General features: G+C 58.1%; 1 long non-coding RNA gene across 2 annotated transcripts in view; it reads right to left on the bottom strand.

The window, feature by feature from the left end:
- The window catches only part of LOC136792516 (uncharacterized), a 31713-nt gene that overhangs the window by 16673 nt on the left and 2448 nt on the right, over positions 1-12592 (bottom strand). Inside the window, exons 2-4 of one of the 2 annotated variants that reach the window (XR_010836415.1) lie at positions 10396-10640; positions 3248-5716; positions 984-1081 (exon numbers count right to left, since the gene is read on the bottom strand). This is a non-coding gene — a long non-coding RNA (uncharacterized lncRNA). Of the gene's footprint in view, positions 1-947; positions 1082-3247; positions 5717-10395; positions 10641-12592 lie in introns of those variants that run through there. The other variant, XR_010836414.1, reaches the window with a different exon arrangement.

Raw genomic sequence — 12592 nt, 5'->3', positions numbered from 1 at the left:
GGGGCTTTGGGTGAGGGTGCAGCTGGAGGACCTTGGTGAGGGGGCTTCAACCCCGGGACTCCAGAAACCACACCCAGAACGAAGCCACTCAGGCCCTACCCAGAAGCCTCCAAGCTCCCCAAACCTCCTACTGCTCTAACTGCCGCCTCCGTCAGCAGGAAACCAGGGGGGAGGGGAGGCTGCTCGCGGAAGGGGACGGGAAGGGCCGTCCTGGGACTCGGCCGGTGGGGGAAGTAATCGGGTAGCAGGAGTTGCAAAGGGAGGAGGGACCCGGGGGCCGCGGGATCCACCGGGGCGGTCCGGGCGTGGCTCTGCAGGGCCTCGAGGACACGGGGGCGGGGGCGCCCCCTTCCTAGCCGCGTCCAGAGTCAGGGGCTTCCCCATCGCGGGCGGGGCCTCTGCTCGCCCTGATCCCACTGCTGGATCCCAGGCCTCTTCCCCCCGTGGCACCCCTCTCCCCTAGACCCTCCTTCTCCCCTGGGGCACCCGACGGCCTCTGCAGGACCCCAAAGGAACCTCAACTACAGCGGGTAGCAGGAGCCCCGCCCACTCTCCCACAGGCCCCGCCCACGTCCCGGCCACAGCCCCGCCATTGGCTTCCCAGAGCTGGGACCTCCCCGGATTAGTCCATCTCCGCTAGACCGCGCCCTCCCGCCCGCACAAAGAAAGGCCCGCTCAGCCCACCCCCACCGCAGACTGCAAGGAATCTGGGGGGAGCCGGATCCCAAGGTTGCAAGCCCCGCTCTCGCCCCGACCGAGGCGGCCCGGCTGAGTCACAGCCTGGGGGTTGTAATAGTAGCTGCGGTCGAGGTTGTTGTGAGCCCCAGATGCGCTGACTCAGGCCTTGGGGGGTTCCGCTTTGGGAAAACCCGGGTCTCCCTACCCAGACCTCGCGCCCCGCCCCCCCGCCCCCCGGCTCCATTCCCACCTAGGAACTTACCCTCTAGGCCCCGTCACTCTCACTGGGGGCTGGGTGGACTCACCGATTTCGAGTTACTTGATTATGAAGCTGTTACAGATGAGAAAACAGGCTCACAGAGGGTAGGTAGCCTGGGCCAAGTCACACAGCAGTCAGGAGTAGCTGAAAAAAAATAACGAGGTGTGGGAAGAGGGGGGAGAGGGCTGTGGACGGTGTGCTCATCCGTGCCTCCCCACCTTCCTCCCTGCGCACCTGAGACGTGGCAGCTAAGTCAGGGAAGGGTCTTCAGGTGACAGAAGGGTGTGCCAGGCAGCCTGCAGGCTGAGGGAGGGGATCGGATTGGATTTATTTACTTTTTATGGTCAGAACCTGAGCCAGAGATGTGCTTGATCCCAAACAACAGCACTATCCAACAGATACAGATAAATGCAAATCACGTATTTAATTTCAAGGTTTCTTGTCTGGAGGAGGGGATTTTAGCAAGAAAACTTGGCAGTGGTGTCTAGAGAGCGTGTATAGGCTTTGTTCCCACCTCCACCTCCCAGGCAAGTTTTGCCTCCTTGAAACTTTCCTTATCTGTAAAATGGGTTGATAAAAGCTGTGAGAGGGCTTCCCTGGTGGCGCAGTGGTTGAGAGTCCGCCTGCCGATGCAGGGGACGCGGGTTCGTGCCCCGGTCCGGGAGGATCCCACGTGCCGCGGAGCGGCTGGGCCCGTGAGCCATGGCCGCGGAGCCTGCGCGTCCGGAGCCTGTGCTCCGCAACGGGAGAGGCCCCAACAGTGAGAGGCCCGCGTACCGCAAAAAAAAAAAAAAAAAAAAAAAAGCTGTGAGGATTAGACAAGACGCTGCCGGTGCCGCATGACCGCGAAGAGTGAGGGGCCCAAGTCCACAGAAACTCAGCGGGCGTCCTGGAAGGTGGCTGCCTCAGGCTCAAGGTTTCTGGTGGGGAGGAGCTGATGGGCCTGTGCGTCTCGGGTTATGGGATGGCCAGAGCCATGAGGGCCAGCTGGGGTGAGTGTCCAGGCTGCCCGGGAAGGGGCGGCGTGAAGCTGGGGACGGGGATGGAGCCTCCTAGTGCCCAGCAAGGACCAGCAAGGGGTGTGGGTGGGCTGGAGGACCTCACACTTCCCAGAAACACCTTAAACTGTGTCAAAGCTGATGGCACTTCTGAAGTTTTGGGAGAGGGTGGGCGGGTGGCGGGAACACCGGCCAGGACCCCCGGGTTCAAGCTTGAGGTGCGTGGTCTATCTCCGGGTGAGGGTCAGGGCTGTCCCCTTGTCCTCAGCCAGTCAGTGGGCCTGCCCTCCTGGAGGAAGCCCCCTCCTGCTCTCTCCACTTCCCTGGCTCGTTGCTGGGACCTCTCCATTCTTTGTCCTGAACGTAAGAATCCAAACCCTCCTGCCACCTCCAGGGTCAATGCAGGGTACAGCCACCACCCTCTGCCAGCTAGCTTCATGTCCCCAAGCCGGCCACCGCACTCCTGCACACCCCCCATGGGAGCCCTCTCCACCCCGTGCGTGGAAGCCCACCTCGCTCGCCCCAGCCAGTGGCTTTAGGACTCAGTTGTTCCAGAAGGGAAATGAAAGAAGGGGCAAAGGGGAGAGGAAGGAAGAGATCTTCTCTGTTTCTCCCTTTACTTGAAAACTCACGCCAAGCGTGCAGTTTTTAAGGACCGCAATTCCTTTCAGTTTAACATGATGCAGGATCCTCCCCACTCATCTTCGTGCTGGGAGGGGGTCTGAGGCTTCCAGGGGCCGGTCCAGGGCAGAGACAGGTGGGGAAGCTGGAACGGCGGGGGTGGGGTGGGGGGCGAGCCTGGGGGAGGGGGGGTGGCGAGCCTGGGGGCGGGGGGGGGGCGAGCCTGGGGGTGGGGTGGGGGGCGAGCCTGGGGAGGGGGGGGTGGCGAGCCTGGGGGAGGGGGGGGCGAGCCTGGGGGCGGGGGGTGGCGAGCCTGGGGGCGGCAGGGCAGGGGCCTCAGGGCCTTTCCCCTGCCCTTCCCTTCCTTCCAAGACAATGGGCTGCCAGCTGAGGGAGATAAGGGGCTGGATGGGGGCCCAGTGGAATCACAGCCTCCTTGGCCGCTGCCTGGAGGAGGGGAGCTTCCCTGAGGATGCCCCCCCCCCCACAGCCTCCAGGGCCTCTGGTCCCCATTACTCTGCGCCTTCGTGGAAGGGAGGCCCGAAGGCTGTGCCTGGTCGGTCACCAGAGCCCCCCCCCCCCCCCCACTCCGGGACTCTGTCACTCAAGGACACCCTTCCTCCCCCCCGCCCCCGCCACCCCCCGCGTTTATTTCTCTCTCTCTCTTTCTTCAAACGCAAAGTGCACCTACCTTGAGTACAAGTCTGCGTCTGTTGAGACGTGTCCAGCCAGGATGTCAGCCCGTGGAGCCCGGGATGGGCCCGTGGTGGGAGCGGACCAGGTGCGGCTTGGCGGACTGCAGGTGGGCCAGATGGCTTAGTTTGGAGGGAAAGGAGAACCTAAAACTTTCTCAGTAAATTTTATATTGATTACATATTGAAATGATCATATTTGGGGCATACTCATGGGTTAAATAAGATATATTATTAACATTGATTTCACTGGTTTATTTTTACCATGTTAATGAGGCTGCTGGAACATTTAAAGTTACACCTGTGCCGATACACGAACATTTCCAGCTCCTACAAGCCCCCTGGAGCCCCACCTGGCCAGCACCTCCCCGACTAGCTTTGACTGTTCTTGAACTTCCTAAAAGGAGTCACCCAGCAAGCGCTCCTTCCCGTCTGTGGGGTCATCGTGGTGGTGGAGTTGCCGCACCCTCGTGGGGAATTTAACAAGCCAGACTCTGGACAGGGCGCAAAGATGCTGTGGCCACCACGACAGCTGGGTCCTTGCCCTGGAGCAGCCCACAAGGGGCGGGAAAGATGCCGGGGCCCCCAGGGGCTGCAGAGGGAAAGGGCACCCGAGCGAGGCCCACATCTGAACTGGACTGGGTTGAACTGTGACCCCCCCCAAATTTATTTCCCATTGGAACCACAGAATGTGACCTTAGGATGGGAAATAGGATCTTGACAGGTATCATTTTTAGGGATCTCGGATGAGAGCCTGGGTTGGGGGCGGCCCCTCCACCCATTGGCTGGTTTCTTTATAAGAGAAAGGAGAGGGAGATTGGGACCCAGAGAGACGCCAGGAAGGAGGTCTTGTGAAGGCAGAGGAAGAGAAGGGGTGATTCGGCCACAGGCCAAGGAACCCCAACCTCCGGGGCCACCAGAGCCCGGAAGAGGCAGGAAGGAGCCTTCCCTGGAGCCTCTGGAGGGAGCACAGCCCTGCCGACACCTTGACTTCTGCCTCTGGAGTCCAGAACTGTGAGAAAATAAATACCTGTTGTTTTAAGCCAACTAGTTTGTGGTAATTTGTTATGGCAGCCCCGGGAAACCCATCCACGGAGACCGTGGGGAGCCCTTGGAGCAACACTCATCTGGGCACAGGGGGGAAACTGAGGCACCGGGGGCAAGCGAGTGAGGTCTCCTCACAGAGCATGGGTTTGGGACCCCTCCCGGGCTAGCTGGGCATCCCTGAGCAAGTCACTGCACCTCTCTGAGCCCCACTGTCCTTCTCCTTGAAGGGGCGCTGCTGAGAGTGGACGGAGACTCTCCTACCCAGGGCTAGGGGGCACCGCGGATGGTGGGGGGGGGTCACCGTTCCTCTGCCCCCAGAGGTGCTCCGAGCCTGGCTCCTCAGTGACTCTGATGCTGCAGGAATCAGCTCACCATCAGCTCCACCATCACTGTGCGCAGACCCTGGGGTGCCCGGAGACACTGGCTTCTAAGGCATTCCTGTTAGGGTTTTGCCTTGCACAGGTTTTTATTAAAAAATCCATAACTAGGCCAGAGACGAGGCAAGGGACACTGCAGCCCTCTGGCCACTGCATGATTGCCTGCCAGGGGGCCCAGCCAGAGCTGCTGGGAGGGAAGTGCCGCCCGTGGGCACTTCCCAGCCTCCGCACCCCGTCCTCCCCTCCGCTGCCTTCCTGCTGGTCACCGCCTCATGGGGTAAGGGCTAGAGGCCGGTGGGAGTCTGACCCTCCCCCAGGGGCCTGTCTGGCCCTGCTCACGCTGGCCCCTTCGAGCCCCTCAGACGGTGTCAAAGTTCTTCCCCCCAAAACAGAAGCTGCTTTCTGAGCACATCCTCCGGGCCCTGCTTGGTCCTCGTGACCCTCGAGACGTGGGGCTCCGGGGCCCCCCCATCACGCTGACTCATCCTCCTGCACGAGGCACCTCCTCCCCATCTCAGCCCCGGGGCTTGCTCCTCCCATCTCCCAGGTGTCAACGGGAGCACGCCACACTCCCACTGAAACCTTCCATGGCTCCCCAGCGCTCTCAGGATCAACCCTGAGCGCAGACCTGCAGGCTCCGGCCTCTCTACCACCCTGTCTCCCCGACCCCCCACCCCGTGCACCCCAGACCAAACCCCAGGTGGTCCCTGAACTCCTCCTCCCCTGCAGGCTCCCGTGGACACGTATCTTTTTCAGGGCATTTCCCCACAGCCCTCTGAGGTGGGCAGCATGGTACCCATTTCACAGAGGACAACGCTGAGGCTCGAGAGAAAGGAATCTGGAGGATGAGCGAGGGCCTGCACCCCGGTGGCTGCAGCTGCCCACAGCCCTGCTCAGGGACTGTTGCCCCGTCCGTGTGCCGACCTCTATTTCTTTGGCACCTTTGGTGACAATCAAATGACTCTGGATAAGTCAGCTGGGCTCAATCTTCCATTCCACCCGTCTGCGCGTCGGTCCTGTTTGAGAACTTTGCCGTCTTCCTTACTGTGGCGTCAGAGAAAGTCACAAGGTTAAGCAGCAGTAAGTTCGCTTTGTTTTATTTTTTCCCCTCCCTCAACCCCCAGCCACCACCATTCCACCTTCTGTCTCTCTGAGCGTGGCTCCTCCAGGGACCCCATATAAGCAGAATCCTACAGTACTTGTCCTTTTGCGTCTGGCTCAGTTCACTGAGCATACTGTCCTCGAGGTCCATCCCCATTGTAGCAGGTGTGAGAATTTCATTCCTTTTTAAGGCTAAATGACATTTCATTGTATGATGGACCACATTTCATTTATCTACTCAGCTGTCAATGGGACTTCCCTGGTGGTCCACTGGTTAAGCCTCCACACTTCCACCGCTGGCGACACGGGTTCAATCCCTGGTCAGGGAACTAAGATCCCACAAGCCACCCAGCGTGGCCAAAAAAATTAAAAAAAAAGCTGTCAATGGTCACTTGGTGGTCACTTGGGTTCCTTCCACTTTTTGGCTACTGTTAATAACGGTTCTGTGAACATGGGTGTGCAAATACCTGTTCAGGTCCCTGCTTTCAGTTCTTCGGGGCTTATACCCAGAAGTCAAATTGCTGGACCATATAGTCATTCTATGGGGCATGGATTTGGGGAGAAGCACGTTGTCAGCTTGGCTAAGAGAAGTGAGGGAAGGTCTGCAGGAGGGCTCTGAAAAAGGTTTCTTCTATTTATAAAAACAGCCTTCCACAGAGAGCTGCTGGAGTTAGGGAGTCTGGAGTCTCTGAACTCGGATGAGAAAACAATCACATCCTGATCGTCACTGACTGAGTTCAGCATTTCTCTCCTTTAGGATTGTGAACAGCAGACCCCAGAAGGGCCTGTGGCTTTGCCACCAACACTGTCACTGAGGGTTTCAGAACATAGTACCTCTATTGCAGAAATTTCAGAATGTCGTGTGGACTCAAGTAATGGTAGTTCTTAAATCCACCACTAGGTATTACTTAATGGATTAAAAGAAAATCCATATTAGCACATCACAAGTAAACAATAGGTTGGCAATTTCAATGTAATTGGCTTCCTTTGTAATGCTATGTACTCTGTCTTATGCATATAAAAACATGATACTGAGAAGGGGTTTATCAAAAGCCTAGTTTAGATGATGCTGCGGAGATGTGATGTCTGGAACCCTGGTAGCCATGTTGTGACTCTGAGGGGCTCAGCCTGAGAGTAAAGCTGACTCAGTAAGGATGGTAGAGAGAGGAGTAGGGGAAGTTCCAGGGTCCTTTCCCAGCTATTATCAGAATTACCCAACCCAGGAAACTCCCCTCTTCAGGGCTTCTTATTTCTTGCCATAACTACTGGACTTGTTATTGATATTCATCCAGTTGAGTCAAGTTTCTTTCTTTTTTCTGGCCACCCTGCAAGGCTTGCAGGATCTCAGTTCCTCGACCAGGGACTGAACCTGGGCCATGGTAGTGAAAGCCTGGAACCTAACCACTAGGCCACCAGGGAACTCCCAGTTTTTTTGGTTGGTTGTTTGTGGTTTCTTTTGCCGTGAAGATTTCATGACTGAAAGACAGTGTTTCCAAAGGGATCCATGAATGGCCTAGGGAAAGATGGGTGAGGACAGAATCCTGCTGGCCTGCATAGAGCCTTTGCATGAATTAGAAAGAGGTGCTCCTCTGGGTGGCTAAAAAGCGCCCTGGCTGGGGGCTATGGCTTTTGGCAAGAATAAAAGCCTCTTTTTCTCCAGGCTGACACAGCCCCCTAGCTGGGGCACAGGGCTTGTCTAAAGGGGCTTGAGTTGGCTCTCCCCCCACCCCAGCTGTACACGGAGGCGCTGGGAGAAGACCCCAGGTTGAGGAGAGCAGGTGGGCTTCATGGAGGGGCTGGACATGCATCGGGTGGGGTAGAGAGGGGCTGGCAGGACCCCTGAGCCAGGCACATAGTGAAAGGTTCCCCTTCCCCGTATGAGCATTTGGATTTCCCCAGACAGCTGGCGCTCCTGAAATGTCATGCGGACTCCACCCCAGGCTCTTTCGGGGAAGCAGCCAGAGTGCTGGTCCTAGGAGGCCACGTGCCCACTTGTGGAACTGTCGGGGTCTGAAGTCTGGGAGGGCCCCCGGGCCGCAGAGGATTGAGCCAAGAAAGGCCTGGGCAGCAGGGAAGGTTAGGGAGGGTCTGGTGTCCAGGCCGCACCACCCCTCCTGCCTCTGGGTCCCTCTGTCTTGTTTGGGGCTGCCTGGCTGCTGGGTGGGCCTCAGGGATGTATGTGTCAGGGGCTTGTGCAGGGCCTGACATGGGTGCTGCAGCTGTGGCACTGGAGTCAGGGGTGGGGAGACACAGCCCTGGCCACCAGTGCGGGGGGAGGGCAAAAGAGGCAGGTCACCAACAACTGGCCGAGGCACTGGACGCCTGTTGTCACATCTGTCAACTCGTGGGATATCCCTCTGGGCTCCAAACTCTGCTCTAGCCTCCCAGGGCAGGGTGGGGCGGCGCGGGCTGCCCCGGCCGCAGCGGAAGTGCCCATACACATAAACGAAGCATGGCGAAGCAAAATGAAAAAAGTTCCTCAGTCACACAAGCCACATTTCAAATGCTCCGCAGCCACACGTGTGACCCGAGGCTCCCGTATCGGACAGAGCAGGTTCCAAAACACTTCCATTACTGCACAAAGATGCCTGCCTTGACCCCTGGGACGCCCGGACCTGCAGGAACAGAGTTTCCCCCACACACTGGGGGCCTCCCCACAGGAGACGGGGGATATTTGAGGTGGGTCTTTTGCATGAGCAGGGGTTTGCAGTTGGAGAGCAGGGAGGGGGGAGAGCGAGGCAGGAGAGATGGACAGAAGCCGGACCACCAAGGGCTCTGGGCACTGGGGAGCCGTGAGAGAGCTCTGAGCTGCGGGGCAGGCGGGGCCAGCTCTGCCATGGAGGAAGCTGCCTGGCTGCCCCAGTGGATGAGCTGGGGGTCATGGAGGAGGCGGGCGAGGCTGCCGTCCCTGTGGAGGTGCTCTCACTCTTTCTCCCACCCCAGGCATCAGAAGTCAATCAGAGGGACTTCCCTGGTGGCACCGTGGTTGAGAATCTGCCTGCCAGTGCAGGGGACACGGGTTCGAGCCCTGGTCCGGGAAGATCCCACGTGCCACGGAACAACTGGGCCCGTGCGCCACAACCACTGAGCCTGCGCTCTAGAGCCCGCGAGCCACAACTACTGAGCCTGAGAGCCAAAGCTACTGAGGCCCTCACGCCTAGAGCCCGCGCTCCGCCACAGGGAAAGCCACCGCAATGAGAAGCCCGCGCACCGCAACGAAGAGTAGCCCCCGCTCGGCGTAACTGGAGAGGGCCCACGCGCAGCAACGAGGACCCAACGCAGCCAAAAAAAATAAAAAATAAAATAAAAAAAAAAGAAGTCAATCAGAATAGCGCACAGAGCCCGCTGGGTGGGGGAGAGCGGACGCCGTGTTCCTCGCAGGTGACCGTGATGCCCCCGGACCTATGGGGGTTCCGTGCAGGCTCGGGGAGGATGGATGAACACACCATTTGACAGACAGGGCCTGAGGCCTGAGGCCAGAGGCCGGCCTGTCCTGTGGAGGTTTCACGGGCACCGGTGGAGGGGCGGGGGGAGCCCCGAAGGTCGGGCGCAGGCTGTCGGGAGCAGGAGCGGGGTGGCGGCCAGGTGGGGATTAGCTGAGGCCTGGCATGGCCAGGGAACCGGCCCTGCTCCTGGCAAGGACGTCTTGGCAGGAGAGGGCTTCTGCCCAGGGTGTTAATGCCCTCTTAATTAGCCAGGCACTTGCCAAGCAACTGCCGCCACGGCCTCACTTTACAAAACACACTCGGGCCTCAGAGCTGGCCCAGCACTTGCCACACTGTCAGGTGGGTGGCCAGGTGCGGCCTCTGAGCTGCCCGCTGAGGCCAATCCGGGCCTTCTCCTCAGGGCTTCACGGTCCAGGATGACAGAAATAGAAATGCTTTGTAGGGACATGTTTTCGGTAACAGACATGGGGCAGGTCAGCCTGTGTACCTCTGCTCCAGCCACCCTGGCTCCGCCCTGCTGAATTCCTATTCACCCAGCGTGGCCACCACTTCCTCCTGGGTGCCCTCCTGGACCTCACAGTTAACTCTGGGGTCTCCCCCACCGCCCAGGACAGCTCACCACGTGGGCCACGCCGTGGGCACCCACAGGTTTGGTTCCTGACTTAGGAGGGTTACCATTTAGGGGCAGGAGGGTGTGTCACAGATCTCTTGGCAAATCTGAGAAGAGCCAGCCACACACTGGGCGCCTGAGAACTGCATGTCCCTCCTAAAAGCTGCACCAGAGCCTCGCTGTTCTGTCCAGGACACAGTTTCCCTACTTGTAACCTGGAGGCCCTGAACCCATATCGGCAGGGATGTTTCTGGAGACGGGCTGATGGGGTGACAGCTGGTCCTGCCCTCCTTGGCTCTGACCCGACAGTGCTGGGGTGTGGCCCGTGGCCCTGCAAGGCACAGCTGTCCATCGGCTACTCCCACTTAGGGCACTCGTGAGGGATGCGAGGGGTGCAGGCCGTACCAGGCTGCCTCGAGGGGCCACAGGCGAAGAACAACAAAGACACCATTCATAGGCTCTGGGCCCTGAGGCCCATCATGTGTGGGGGCTGGGCCGTTCACATCTGTGCATCTGCAACGTGGATGGCCCTTCTGGCCCCTTACACACGCCTGGGACACACTTACCTCCTTTTGAGAGAAGGGAAAGTGAGGCTCAGAGAAGACGGGCAGCCCACTGTTCACGGCTCTAAGTGATGCTGGCGGGAAACTCCCAGGATGTCACATCCTGTCCTTTTGCAGACAAGGAACTGAAGCTTCGAGGGGCCTCAAACCCTGGTCCCTGGACAACAGTCAAGACCAAGTGCAGGGCCCACGCCCTGAAAGCCGGCAGCCGTGGTCAGGTGTGACAGGAGGTTTCTAGCATTGAGATCCTGGCAGGCAAAGACAGGGTGTGAGACTGCAAAGCTGGTATGAAGGGGGAGCCCCAGCAAGGAGTGGGAGGTGCTGGGGGCGGGGCGGGGGACAATGGGAGACAGTCTAAGGCTGGATTTTGTCACTCCCAGCTGCGTGATTTGCTTATGTTCTTTTTTTCCCCAAGATTGATTGATTTTTTTTAAAGCTGAGGTAAAGTTCACACAGCATAACATTTTAGAGCACACAATCCAGTGGCATTTAGTATATACATTCACAATGCTGTACAATCACCAACTCTACTTAGTTATTTTTTTTTTAATTTAAAAAATTTTTTGGCTGTGCTGCGCAGCATGTGGGATCTTAGTTCCCCGACCAGGGATCGAACCCTCGCCCCGTGCAGTGGAAGCGCAGAGCCCTAACCACTGGACCGCCAGGGAAGTCCATCTACTTAGTTCCGAAACACTGTCGTCCCCTCCGCCTCCCCAAAGAAACTCGGTCCCCATGAAGCAGCCACTCACCGATCCCCGGCCCCAGACCCCGGCAGGCCCCAACCTCCTTTCTGTTTGGTTGCGTTTCTTCCTCGAGGATTCGTGAAGTGGGGATGACACCCGCTTGTCGGAAAGTTAAAGCAGATAAAGCCCTCGGCACAGCGCCCGCAGCGCCTGTGATTGTGAGTGGTTTAATGCCCGCCTCCCGACCGGAGCCCAGCACCAGAGACCCCAGGAGCGGTGGGAGCTGGGGCCCGGGTCTCGGCGGCTGGGAGAAGTGGGGCTTGGCAAGATTTCCTCGAGGAGAAGCCATGGGGAGCCCGAGGTGCCGGAGATCCTGGGCAGAGCAGCTTTGCCCCCAGCCCGGGTGAGAGGGCTCAGCTCCAGGACAGGCACAGGTCAGGGCCCAGCTAGTCCAGGCAGGCATCTGCCCCTGGGATCAAGCCTGAAGCGTCAGGTCAACGTGACAGCCTATTAGGAATCTGATGACCTTCCACATGCCAGAGAGAATGGGGTGGAAACAGCCCTGGGGATGGAGGGGGTGGGGGGCGTTCACTGGGCCAAGTCGTCATGGGATGTAAGTAAGATGCAGAGCAAAAAAAAAAAAAAAAAAAAAAAAAAGCCAAATTAACAAACCCCTCAGAAATAAAGCTATGCACTTCTCTATCTAAATAACTATCAACATCTCCTACCTATCTATCATCTACCTATCACCTCTCCATCCCTACCTACATAATACATTTCTGAATAAAGGTACAGAGAGGGCTGGCAGGATGAGGTCCAAACACAACGAAACAGCGCACACAGGAGACAGGACTAGGGCACAGGTGAAGATACGGGGTCAGAATGTCAGGGTTCATTACTGTTACGAACTTGTTCAGGCAGACATAAAAAACACAGTCTCTTGGGGCTTCCCTGGTGGCGCAGTGGTTGAGAGTCCGCCTGCCAATGCAGGGGACGTGGGTTCGTGCCCCGGTCCGGGAGGATCCCACGTGCCGCGGAGCGGCTGGGCCCGTGAGCCATGGCCGCTGAGCCTGTGCGTCCGGAGCCTGTGCTCCGTAACGGGAGAGGCCACAACAGTGAGAGGCCCGCGTACCACAAAAAAAAAAAAAAAAAAAAACCAAAAAAAAAAACCACAGTCTCTTCTCGTGCCGTCACTGCTGGCCCAATCATTACATCCTATCTATTCCCCACCACCACTATTTTTTTTTTTGGGGGGGAAGGGAGGACTGGGGTATTTTATTTTTTATTTTTATTCTTAGTGTGCTTGTCCAAAACTTTTTATTATGGAAATGTCCAAACATTTTTTAAAGTAGAGAGACTCGGGAATTCCCTGGCGGTCCCGTGGTGAGGACTCCGCACTTTCACTGCCAAGGGCCGGGGTCTGATCCCTGGTCAGGGCCACGAGGCACGGCCACAAAATAAAAATAGAGAGACTCACGGAATGCAACCCCATGTGCCCAGCACCCTGTCTGGAATAG

Source organism: Kogia breviceps, chromosome 14, assembly GCF_026419965.1.
Source record: "Kogia breviceps isolate mKogBre1 chromosome 14, mKogBre1 haplotype 1, whole genome shotgun sequence".
Classification (NCBI taxonomy): Eukaryota; Metazoa; Chordata; class Mammalia; order Artiodactyla; family Physeteridae; genus Kogia; species Kogia breviceps.
Note: the sequence above shows the minus strand (reverse complement) of the source record. Positions and strands in the feature narration are given on the sequence as shown.